A 12685-nucleotide genomic window follows, 5' to 3' on the forward strand; every position below is an offset into this window, starting at 1 on the left:
GCCACAGGCACCAAGCCCCTACCAAAAAATTCTTAAATTAGCTGCACATGTTGAGGCACACCAGTAGTCCCAGTTACTCAGGAGGCTGAGGCAGGAGGATCACTTGCGCCCAGGAGATTCAGGTTGCAGTGAGCTCTGATGACACCACTGCATTCTAGCTGGGGCGACAGAGTAAGACCCTGTCAAAAAGGAAAAAAAAAAAAGTTTGTTCTAGACATGCTTATAGAAAAAAAAACACTTGACTGGAATACCCTAGACACATATAATACCTTTCTCCCATTTCTGGTTTTCTCAACTATTCAGGGAACAACCATAGACATAGACGTTTTCTGGCATCAGAAACATAAATTGTTTTCCAAAGTGTTAAGCAATGCTTGTCCAAAGGCCCCAATATATCTAGTAATTTAGACAGCTGTGTCAGGAGCCACAGAAGCTGCATTTTCTAACCAGTATTGCTTCTGAACAATTGAAACTTTCTCCAGCGCAAAGCCCAAACACAGGCAGCAGTGTTCCCCCCAAACATCCAACAGTTTCTTTATTGTTTAACTACAAAATAACAGCTCCAATAATCTATCAAGTTTGACATTTCATCTAACAAGGCAATTAAACCTGGATGAAAACCATGCATGGAGAGGTATTTTCCTCCCTGTTCCAAATCAAGTCATTTTTGACATTATAACCATACAAAATAATGCTTCTTCACAGACTATTTATAAAAATTCTAAAAAGCAACACAAGCTGAAGTGCCTCAAAGAAACAACACATCCCCAAATTTTATTTTTTTCTACCACCTTTAAGCATCTTTATTAACTGTGCGTTAAGTTACAATAATTGGGTAACTCCTTTCTAAGGTTGGGTGTAGTGGCCTAGTACTCTGGAAGGCTGAGGCTGGTGGATTACTTTGAGCTCAGGAGTCCTAGTCAGCCTAAGCAAGCATGAGACCCCATCTCTATTAGAAATAGAAAAACTAGCCGGCATCATGGCAGGTGCCTGTATTCCCAGCTACTTGGGAGGCTAAGGCAAGAGGATTATTCAAGCTCACAAGTTTGAGGTTGCTGTGAGCCAGGGCAAGAGAGTGAGACTCTGTCTCAAAAAAACAAACAAACAAGGTTTCATGCCCACAGCACAGTGGTTACAGCTTCAGCCATATACACCAAGGCTGGTGGGTCTGAACCCACCCCAGGCCAGCTAAACAACAGTGACGACTGCAACAAAAAATAGTCAGGCATTGTGGCGGGCACCTGTAGTCCCAGCTATTTGGGAGGCTGAGGCAAGAGAATCACTTAAGCCCAAGAGTTTGAGGTTGCTGTGAGCTGTGACGCCACAGCACTCTACTGAGGGTGACTAAGTAAGACTCTGTCTCAAAAAAAAAAAAAAAAAAGCAAACAAAAAACAAAACTCCTTTCTAGCATTTACTCAAAAAAGTTTGGTAATATTCTATCCTATGATAAGACACATCAAATTCAAGTTCCATCAATTTATTCTTAAATATATGAAAGGTAGGCTCAGTGCCTGTGGCTGAAGGGGCTAAGGTGCCAGCCACATACACCTAAAGTGGTGGGTTCGAATCCAGCCCGGGCCCGCCAAACAACAATGATGGCTGCACCCAAAAAATGGCCAAGTGTCGTGGCGGGTGCCTGTGGTCCCAGCTACTTGGGAGGCTGAGGCAAGAAACTCACTTGAGCCCAGGAGTTGGGAGGTTGCTGTGAGCTGTAATGCCACAGCACTCTACGCAGGGGGACAGCTTGAGCCTCCGTCTCAAAAAAAAAAAAAAGAAAGAAAAGAAATTACATTTTCTGTGTAATTCCCAATAAAGATGTTTTTTTTTTTTTGAGACTGAGCCTCACTTGGTCACTCCCAAGGCTAGTGGGTCCGAGCCTGGCTCCGGCCTACTAAAGAACAATGACAACTGCAACCAAAAGAAATACCCGGGTGTTGTGGTGGGCACCTGTAGTCCCAACTACTTGGGAGCCTGAGGTAAGAGAATCGCCTAAGCCCAAGAGTGTGAGGTTGCTGTGAGCTGTGACGCCATGGAACTCTACCAAGGGTGACACTGTGACGCTCTGTCTCAGGAAAGAAAAGAACTAGAAAGCTGGGAGTAGACAGAGTATGACCCTTGGTTATTTCTCATGCAAGTATCTTTTTTTTTTTTTTTTTTTTGAGACAGAGTTTCATTATGTCGTCCTCAGTAAAGTGCTATGGCATCACAGCTCACAGGAACCTCAAACCTCAAACTCTTGGGCTTAAGCGACTCCCTTGCCTCAGCCTCCCAAGTAGTTGGGACTACAGGCATCCGCCACAACACCCAGGTATTTTTGTTGTTGTTGTCGTCATCATTGCTATTTAGCTGGCCCAGGCCGGGTCTGAACCTGCCAGCCTCAGGGGTCTGTGGCCCGGCCCTACCCACTGATCAACAGGCGCCACCTCAAGCAGGTATCTCTTAATCATTACGAAAAACATGGGAAGATTAGCAAAAAGTGTAGGGGAAGACAACTTTCCTATATATTTTTTAATATATTGATTAATGCACCTGTAGTCCTAGCTATTTGGGAGGCTGAGGCAAGAGAATCATTTAAAACTCAAGAGTTGGAGGTTGAGCACACTCTACCAAGGGAAACAAAGTGAGACTCTTATCTCAAAAAATAAAATAAAGGCTTGGCGCCTGTGGCTCAAGTGGCTAAGGAACCAGCCACATACACCTAAAGTGGAGGGTTTGAATCCAGCCCGGGCTTGCCAAACAACAATGACAGCTGCAACCAAAAAATAGCCAGGCGTTGTGGTGGGCGCCTGTGGTCCCAGCTACTTGGGAGGCGGAGGCAGGAGACTCGCTTGAGCCCAGGAGTTGGAGGTTGCTGTGAGCTGTGATGCCATGGCACTCTACCCAGGGGGATAGCTTGAGGCTCCGTCTCAAAAATAAATAAATAAATAAATAAAAATAAAACCTACTGATTGAAAGGCCACTAAGTGTGTATTACCTGTGATCAGTACAAAGACTAGAAAGATTTACCAAAGCAAATGAAGAGTAAAAACAAGAGAGTAGGGTGAAGGGGGAGGACACCTCATTTACTTAAGAAAAAAAGATTCAGGAGAAAAACAGTTCAATGTAATCCAGCAGTTGCAAATAAACAATGGTGTTGATTACTAATGAATTGCATTTTGACCACTCAGAAACCAGCAGAGTTGCCAGTTGGCTTAACTTCCGGTAAATTTCAGAATGACTAGGCAGTATTTCTTTACTAAGGATCAAAACAGTTAAAATGTTTCAGCAAGTCATACTGGCTGCAACTAGTTCAAATCCAGGTGGGCCTGCCTTATGCTTAGAACTTGGCTGGTGCAAATGGCTGTCCTAGGAAGCCTGAACAGGAGATGTAGGCTTAACCTGCGGCATTGGAGAGGGGCAGCTTTAAAATGCCAATTAACACAGCTCAACAAAATCAAAATTGTAAATGTGCTCAAATTCAGCACATGGGAGTAGCAGCTGAAAAAGACTGCTCAGAGAGCAAGATTTTGCTGTATCCTTTTGAAAGAAGGACAATGGAGAAAATTGCCCCACCAAGTTCACTTTGCATGTAAAAAAGTAATTTAACAGATTAAAAAGCTGTGCAGGTCAAAACTCTATGAAATCAGCTGCCCACTGAGCAGCTCTCCAAGAATCTTGTAGAATTTTTTTTTTCTAGTTTTGAGGTATGATTTCACTGTGTTGCCCAGGCTGAACTTCAGGGCTCAAGTCATCCTCCTGTCTCAGCCTCCTAAAAGTAGTTGGGATTACAGTTGCAAGCCACCACATCCTGCCCCTCTAGGAAATTAGTGTGGATTAAAATAATTAAACGTGAAGTCTCCTTGAGAGTATTTCACCCCTGAAGACTAACACCATTTCTGTAAAACATACCATAGAAAAAAGTGAGAAAGACTACCAGGCGTAACAGCCTTTCTACTTTCCCATCAGGCTGCAAACGCTAAGACCTAAAAAGAACAGAACAATCTGGGAAGGGGATGAAATAGTACAACCAATCAGAGAAAACCACTCCATTCCCTAGTCTTTGCAAAAGTGCACATGCCCCTGTAACTGCAATATACTTCGAAGACTCCAAAAATTACATTTCTTCAAAAGAGATGTAGGAAAAACATCATGGGGTAAAAGGCCAAACATTGTCTCTTACAATGCTTAAATAGTCAATTATGTGTCTTAATACATTAATTCTATAGAGAGAGTGACTATTACAGGAAAGTTGAATAAGACATCTTAAAAAACATGCCCTGGGGCCTAAGTCCATTCAACTGACAGTAAAATCGCCCCTCAGAAAAGCAGTTTTACGCCACATCTAGTATTTTAATTTTCTAGCTGCCAACAGAAATATATAAAGAGCAGAAATTACACTAATTATGTCAGCAGCACAGTGAACCAAACTTTAATTGTATTACACACTAGTTAGACATTTGCCAGACAATACAAAGGCCCTTGGGGTAGACACTTCTTTAGAACATGATTCCCAATCAATAGGACAGAAATTAGCCCGTTTAAGCCATAAATGGATTCATGGTTTAGATGTAAAAATTCAAATGATATAAAAATTCAACGTAAAAAATAATAGTATAAGAAACTAATCTCCAAAATGGCTTTAGATCACCCGGTGATTTACATATGCTGTATCATTAATAGGCCCTTTAAGCCAATGTGGTATACTACTACTCAGCTTTCTTAACATCCTCCACACAAAAAAGCCTATTCATTTAGCTGGGAGACAGGTGTTAGCAACCAGCAACCTCTTTTGCCCTTCAGTTCCAGAGGCCTGGCCTGTGATTATGAGATGATGACTGGCAAGCTGAAGGAAGGGCAGCCTCAAAGAGGGAAAAGGAGGAGAAAGGGAAAGAGAAACAAAGGAGACCAAAAGAGAGAACAGAAGATAAGAAATGGACGTCAGGTGCTACTCAGTGAGGCCACCTCCTGGGCTACCGCCCAGACATATATGGCAGAATTTGGATAATGTTATTCATTCATTCTGGCAGATAGTAACATGCCAACACTTCATTCTAAAAAAGTTTTTTTAAGTGTTGTTAATTGTCCTATGACTCATTCTTGCTACCCGTGTATTTTCTGTTTCTTTAGTCTTTGCTCTTTCATAAATTTCCTTTTAAAAAGCTGACAGAGTAGATATTCCTGGAAAGAGCCACAGAGAAGGCTGCATTTAGAAAGACATCTTAAACCTACGGAATAAAAAGGAATAAAAAATCGTACGAGCAAGTGGGAGAAGGGACATTTACCGAGTTGCCTACAATGAACAACGAATGTATTTTCTCTTTTAATCTACACAACAATCTTACCAGAACTATTTTCATGTTGCAGATGAAGAAAATGAAACTCAAAGAAATGAACGTGCCTAAGGTAGCACACACAGCCTGGAAACGGAGGAACAAGGATTCAAAACCAGGTTTGTGTATTTCCTAAACTGTTGGGCTTTGCCCAACTTCAATTCTCTAACGTATCAGGTGCTTGATTTCACTTTAACTCCATGAACTCAGCAAAGGACCTGTGATTAATTTTATTGACTTTATCAAGCATCTATTATTGTCAGTAAGGCCTTCAGCTGTGTGGAAATAAAACTAACAAGACCTTATTTTAAAATTCTACACACAGAGCATTCCCAGGCATCTCTCCCATCCAACACAACTAGATTCCACTACCTATTCAGACCTCCAGTTGTTTCCACATTATCAGTCATTTGTCTATTCAGGAGATAAAGGAAGCTACTTTCACCAAAAAACCCTCCCACGTGACTCCTGATAGATAATACACCACAGGGTGCCTAGCGGTAAAACAATTTCAATTTACATAAAAGTTATAAAAGCTCTTTTGTTATCTGTCATGACTAGGAAATGGGCGATTCTAGCAAATCAAACATCCTGGATAGCATGAGGCTACTGGAGGGACTACCAATTATAAAGAATGTCAATACATACACTTTCAATTTAAAAATTAAAAGAAAAAAGTGAACCCCAATTTTCAAAGTTCCATGAGGAACTTTGGAATATATAATATTATACAAGAGGTAATTTTTTAAAAAGTATCAAGGAAATAAACAGGGGTTCCCAAACTCAGCTTTCAGAAGCACTTGAGGAGCTTTGTTAGAAATCCTAAATACAGGGGAGGTTTTTAAAATGTAGCCTCCAGACTGTCAATTACTGACTCCATCAAATCACCAGGAGGTGGGGCTGAGAAATCTACATTTTAAAAGAACGCCAAGGTGACTCAAAAACAGCCAGGTCCTAATCCATCTAGGAGCGGCTGGCTTTTGGGAACTCCTAACAATAAAACATGCTTAAAAGCCTAAAGCTGTACTGAATACAAAGTGACCTTTCTTTGCTGATTCAGGAGACTTTATGATCTCCCAGGGCCAGTAGGTCATCTTTCACTACCAGTAGCTTAGTCATTGTACTGGCAAAACTAGAAAATAAAGATTAACAAAGATTTCCTATTAGTAGAGAGGTAGAAAAACTAGCTTTTGTCTATCAGATTCAAAAACCTGATTTTTCCCCCAAGGACATGCAGATTTTATGCTTGCTTTGAAAAGAGAACATGTTTAAAAACATGTAGGACTCATAACCAACCGCTTAGCTCCAATCCAAAGTGTTAACAAGCCCAAATACAACGAAAATGTGGAATATTCAACCTGAATAAGACAAGCAAATGAGGAACTTCAAGATAGTCTTAAGGAAGAGAAAGGATAATGGTTTTAACTTAAGTCTGCATAACAGGATTAGATATGACCGCTGTCCTGACCCATGGCAACATTAAATCCTGGAAACAAGGAGAGCAGGTGTCTTTCAACACACAAAGCCAATTTCTACCTGAGATGGCTTTTATGTGTGATATAACAAGATATCCTACCAAGGGCCTAACTAGTTTTGCGGTTTTAAAACTCAGTATCTGATATAAAGTCACAAATCAAGAAATGGATCAGACCACTTCCCTATTAAAGAAATGAGAGTCTGTGGACATTAAAAGACTGTCCCTATATAACCAAAAAATAGTAACAACCAGTTATCATCACTAAACTAGAAATAACTACCAAACAACAATAATACAGAAGCAGCTCCTCCCTACAGACTTCACCAATAGCAATTTAAACTATGTGATCTCATAAAACTCTGTATCTTAACTCCGAATTGCAGGGGTATGAGATTACAAGGTGCAAAGGTGTTAAATCTTTCCCCCCAAAGGTAAACGCTATGGCCAATGTGAATTTGGTACAAAAGTCTCTATCACTAAAACAATAGCAGTATTAAAGGTTTTATTACAAGAATAAAAGTCAAGGTCCCATTAATTCCTCCAACAATGCCTTAGGTTTATAATAGGTGTTTTCACAAAGTTTTAGGCTTGACACTCATTCAGCTGAGTATGCCTGTATTTAACATCACAATGCATATGTAATTAGGAAAGAAACGGTGCCCTAGTGTTGCCGTTTGTTTTGTCTCATTAAATGTTGGTCACTGAAAATGCTCAAAATTTCCATGACTACTTTAAGTACCCTTAAAAGAGTTGTTCCTATTAGATGATATTAAGCAGAGTATGTCAACTGGCTTGACCGTGAGAAAGTTTGAAACTAATTTTGTAGCTTTCTGAAAACAGCTTTCTCTTTTTAAGCATATTATTTTAGAAGTTGGTTAAATTGGTGGATTTAGAGTTATTTACAACCCTGGTTCCCAATGGAAATGATCAGGATAACAGCTGTCTACCTGATGACTACGAAGGGAGTTAGTGGACTGGTCTTTGATTAGATAGCCATTAAAATGTGTATGTGTGTCCCAGATTACATATCTTCAAGCACAATCAAGTTATTAGTTAGCCCTGCCAAATTAAGACCCATTGTTACACACCATTCCCAAACATTTTCAAAGTTAAGAAAATAACACCTCCAAAAAAATAAACAGAACACCTCCTGATAAACTAATGGAGGAACTGTACTCTGAAATGCAGAATTAGGAAATATAAAGTTCCAGAAATGCTTGCCACCATGTGTTTCCTTGAAGGTGAAAGAGAATGCAATGAGGGAAAAGGATAAAGCGGTCAAACCTGAAATCCCCTGAACACAAAGGAAATATGGCCAGCTTCCAGCCCTAGAACTAGGTATACAAACTCAGCCCAGCACCAGGTCCCCTGCCTACCTTTCCTAGAATGAAAAAACAAATGGGCAGCCCTGTCCACATTTCAGTAAACTGAACTCACTGGGAGAACCACAAGGCTCCCCAAACAGTTGTGTTAACAGGAAGTCTCTGTCCTCCAAACCACCAAAGGCATATATACGGAACTTACTTCTTTCTCAGGCGGCTACATGCACCCAGGGTGTGTGTTCATCACGTCACTCTGGCCTTTAACCAAGGTGCAAAGTGACAGTTGTGGGTAAAGCCCTATTTCCAAGTTAACAATAATCCTTCCCTCTGGGACGCTGGGAGGTGCGTGATACACTCTTCCTTACAACAAATAACAGACCCAACAAGCAGGAGAAAATTGCTGCTGTCTCTTCTGCCAGCCTGAAATCAAGCTCTGAGTAGACAGATGCCAGCGGAGGCGCTCGGCTCCCCCAGTCTGGCCGGTCATCCCCACGCCGGGTCAAATGTCTCCTGGGCAGCCCGCTGAAGAGGAGCCCCCACTTCCCTCTCCGCCTTGACCACTGCCGCTCAGTGGCGATTTCACAGGCATCGAGAACGTAGGACAACTCCTAAGAGAAGAATAGTGGACCCTAGGGGAAGAACCGCATTTCCAAACTTTTCCATGAAATCTCCAAACTCCAAACCTCTCTCCTCCGGCCGCCTCCATCTTCCAAGGAGCACACAGGCTCCTCCACTGTGGGACAGGCAAGCCGCCGCGGACCTGCCTCAGTTTCTTTTGCTGTACAAAGAGGCACCTTTCTCCCACAAGCCAACTGGACCTGCCTGTGTGCAAGGCGCTTGGGGATAGTTGAGGACACATGTCTCCTGCTACCGCCGCCAAGGATGAAATGCTTTCTTTAAGGGGACTTTATAGGACAGGTGTGGGTTGCTCTGAATTAGGAGACCCCCAGCAAGGAAGGGGCTTCTCCCATCTCCTTTAAAGCAGAGTCCCAGGCCGCGCCCCACACAGAGGAGCCCCCATATCACAGTATGCCGGCGCCAGAAGCGCCCCCTTGTTCTCCCCTGGACCCCACCCCGGGCCGGACGTCCAGCGGACCCCAGCGCTGCCGCCGCCGCCTCCTCACCTGCCGCGGCCGCCCGCCCGGCCCGCACCTGGGAGGGGAGGGGAGGGGCTGGATCCGGGCCGCGGGCGCCTCAGGCAGGGAGGCTGCGGACTCCGCCGCGGCGGCGTCTCCGGGGCTGAGGGGTACCCGGGGACGGTCGCGACATCCTCACGGACGGCCCCAGGAAGTCGCCCCCCCACCCAACCCCAGCCTGCCCTACCCGGCCCCGCAGCTCCCGCCCCTCGCGCGGCCCCGCCCCGATGCGGCCCCGCCCCTCTCGGGAGCGCGCCTCCGCTCCCGCCGCGCCGGAGCCACCATAGAGAGGAGCGAGGCGTGCGGCGGGCTAGAGCGCGGCCTCCGCGCGCGCCCCCTGGCGGAGCCCCGGCCGGGTCCCCAATGTCAGAGTCGGCCCCTCCAGATTACTTTGGTTGCAGTAACCTCGGTCTCAGAACTCTCTGAGGGCGTAGAGTCCAGGTCCAGCTTGGTGACCTTGAGCAATCTCCTAATAGCTTTCGAACTGTTTCATAATAAAATTTTAAAGTTGCCTCGCTTTCTTATCCCATAGTTTCTCTTGACAATACTAGGAGCAGGCGATGGCTCCCCAGTTTGCAACTGGAGAAACCCAGGCCCATCAGGAAGGATTCCCTGACTTATTCAAGGTCCCACAGCTGGGAGGTATTAGAAACCAGGTCTGCAGGGACATCAGAACCCATGCTTGTCCCATCGCTCTACGATACTTTTCTAGCATTTCCCGGTCCAAATCCCAGGGATTAGCTACTTTTTTCTTAGGAAAATGAGGAAACTGCTGAGGAAGACTGTGGGAGAATGAAAATGACTCTGCCAAGGAGCCCTCCCCTGCCTTTCAACATCTGTGTACCTTTCCTCCAGTTTCCTCATCCCAGAAATGAAGGTTGGTATGGAGATCAAACGAGCTGATGCACGTTGAAGTGCTCGGTAAACTACAAGGCGGCAGCAGCAGGGTAGCATAGAGATCACTACCTAGCATGAGCTCAGAAGATGCCTAACCACGAACATAATATAAATTATAAGCCTTCTTTAACCTGTGTCTAGTGACACTTCATTTTCTTTTTTTACTTTAGAGACAGAGTCTCACTTTATCGCTCTCACTAGAGTGCTGTAGCGTCACAGCTCAGGGCAACCTCCAGCTCTTGGGTTTAGGCGATTCTCTTGCCTCAGCTTCCGGAGTAGCTGGGACTACAGGCGCCCGCCACAGTGCCTGGCTATTTTTTTGTTGCAGTTTGGCCGGGGCGGGTTCAAACCCGCCACTCTCAGTATATGGGGTTGGCACCCTACCTACTGAGCTACAGGCACCGCCCCCGTGACACTTAATTTTCTTTCTTAGCTTCCTGTCGAGACCTCGCAGAGTTTTTCTGAGCAGTTTATATTTTAAAATAAGGAATGTCATAAGGAAAAATTAAGTAAAAATATTATCACTTATACATACCAGACTCTGTCACTTTACAAATACTATTTCCAATCTTCATAATAGCTTAGGAAATTTGAGTATAATTATTCCTGTGTCATCAATGAGGACCTGTATATTAAGTAATTTACCCTAAGCCATGCAGTTAGAAAAAGTCAAAACTAGACTTTGAAACCAATTCTACCACTTGGAATGCAAGAAATCTTGACCTGCTAGATACCTCCCACATCTAAATTAAATGTGCCCATCTTTTTTCTACTTGGTTGTTTTTGTACCTTGGCTTAATGCAATTCTCTGCCTTGTCTGCCCCTCTCTGGGACTTCATTTCCACCACCCCACAAAGGCACCTTATTTCTTCCCTTTTCCCTGTGAGTCCTTTTTTCTCGATATGCTGGGGCCTTACTCATTGGTTCAGTTCTGAACTAGATTCCTGAGCTGTGCTTGAGGCACAGCATTCTCCACGTCTCTCTTTTTCTAGATGTGAATCATACACAGAAAGTCAATCGGTTCAGAACAAAGGTGGGGTGAGACCTAGAAAAATCTTTTTGTAAACTTAGTTTACAAGCTCAGTGCTCAGTTCTGAAAGGCGGTGCACTTAATCTACTGATTGGATCCAAAAACTGGAGTCTGGATTCACAACATCCCATGGAAATCATTTTTTCTGGGCCCTCTGGTCCATATTACAGCTAAATCATTGGAATGCTGCTAAATTAATGTGCATATCATTGAAGCCAGGAGGCCTCAGAGCTGCATTTACCCACACTCCTCTTTTCTCCACCTTAGGCATTATCACCAGCATTATTTTTCATCTTCATCATGCCCTTCCGCAGAGGCACCCAATAATGTACCCATTGTGCAAGTAATCTGAAATCCTTTTCAGCAAGCAATAGTATTTAGCAGTAATAAAACACTAATTTGTCTACCAAGTGACATATTTATAGGAGCTGTTTACTTTGACATATTTTTATTATTTCTACTCATTTGCTAAGTACTTTCCAATACATATTTATGAAGCACATGCCTTTCCCCAAATAGTAGTGAAAAAATAAATCATATTATTTCTTTTATTAGTAGCAGCATGGCTTGGAAGTCCTAGTACGCTAATTTTTGTTGCTTCTAGCAAAAGCTGGAAGAATTAATGGTGACTGAGCACCTACTGTGTGCCAGACTCTCTGTGAAAGGCACTTTACATAAATTATCTGTCAAATTTCCCTGAGACATATATTTTACCAATAAGGAAAATAATTTCCCCACAGCGTAGCTTTTACTGGTAGGACAGAGACATTACCTTGTCAAAAAAAACTCAGAAAGGGTCCAGCAGGGCTTTTAACCTAGATCTTTTCCTGATTCCAAAATCCCAAATCATTATTCCATTTTACCAACCCCACTTAACTTTTCTAGACCTAATAAATTCTGTAAAATATAAAGTTTTACTTTCTGAGAGAGGCTTCATTAGGTACCTAGACTAACCCTTATTTTCCTATGGAAGGCTTTTCTCCAAGGGAGTTACTCCCTAAAAAATCATATGTTCCAGCTGGGAGCCTGGAGCTCAAGCTGCTAAGGTGCCAGCCACATACACCAGAGCTGGCAGGTTCGAATCCAGTCCAGGCCTGCCAAACAACAATGACAACTACAATCAAAAAATAGCAGGGCGTCGTGGTAGGCACCTGTAGCCCCAGCTACTTGGGAGGCTGAGGAAAGAGAATTGCTTAAGCCCAGAAGTTGGAGGTTGCTGTGAACAGTGATGCTACAGCACTCTACCCAGGGCAATAGCTTGAAGCTTTGTCTCAAAAAAAAAAAAAAAAATCAGATGTTCCCCCAAAGAGAAGAGGCAGGGTTGGAGCCCAGTCCATTTCCAGTGACAGTACTAGATACATGGTTTTCAGGGCATAGTGCAAAATGTGAGACAATTCTTGTTCAAAAATTAAGAATTTTTGGCTCGGCGCCTATAGCTCAACCGGCTAAGGCGCCAGCCACGTACACCTAAGGTGGCGGGTTCAAATCCCCAGCCCGGACCCGCCAAACAACA

Source organism: Otolemur garnettii, unplaced genomic scaffold, assembly GCF_000181295.1.
Source record: "Otolemur garnettii isolate 467f Iridium unplaced genomic scaffold, OtoGar3 scaffold00112, whole genome shotgun sequence".
Taxonomy (NCBI): Eukaryota; Metazoa; Chordata; class Mammalia; order Primates; family Galagidae; genus Otolemur; species Otolemur garnettii.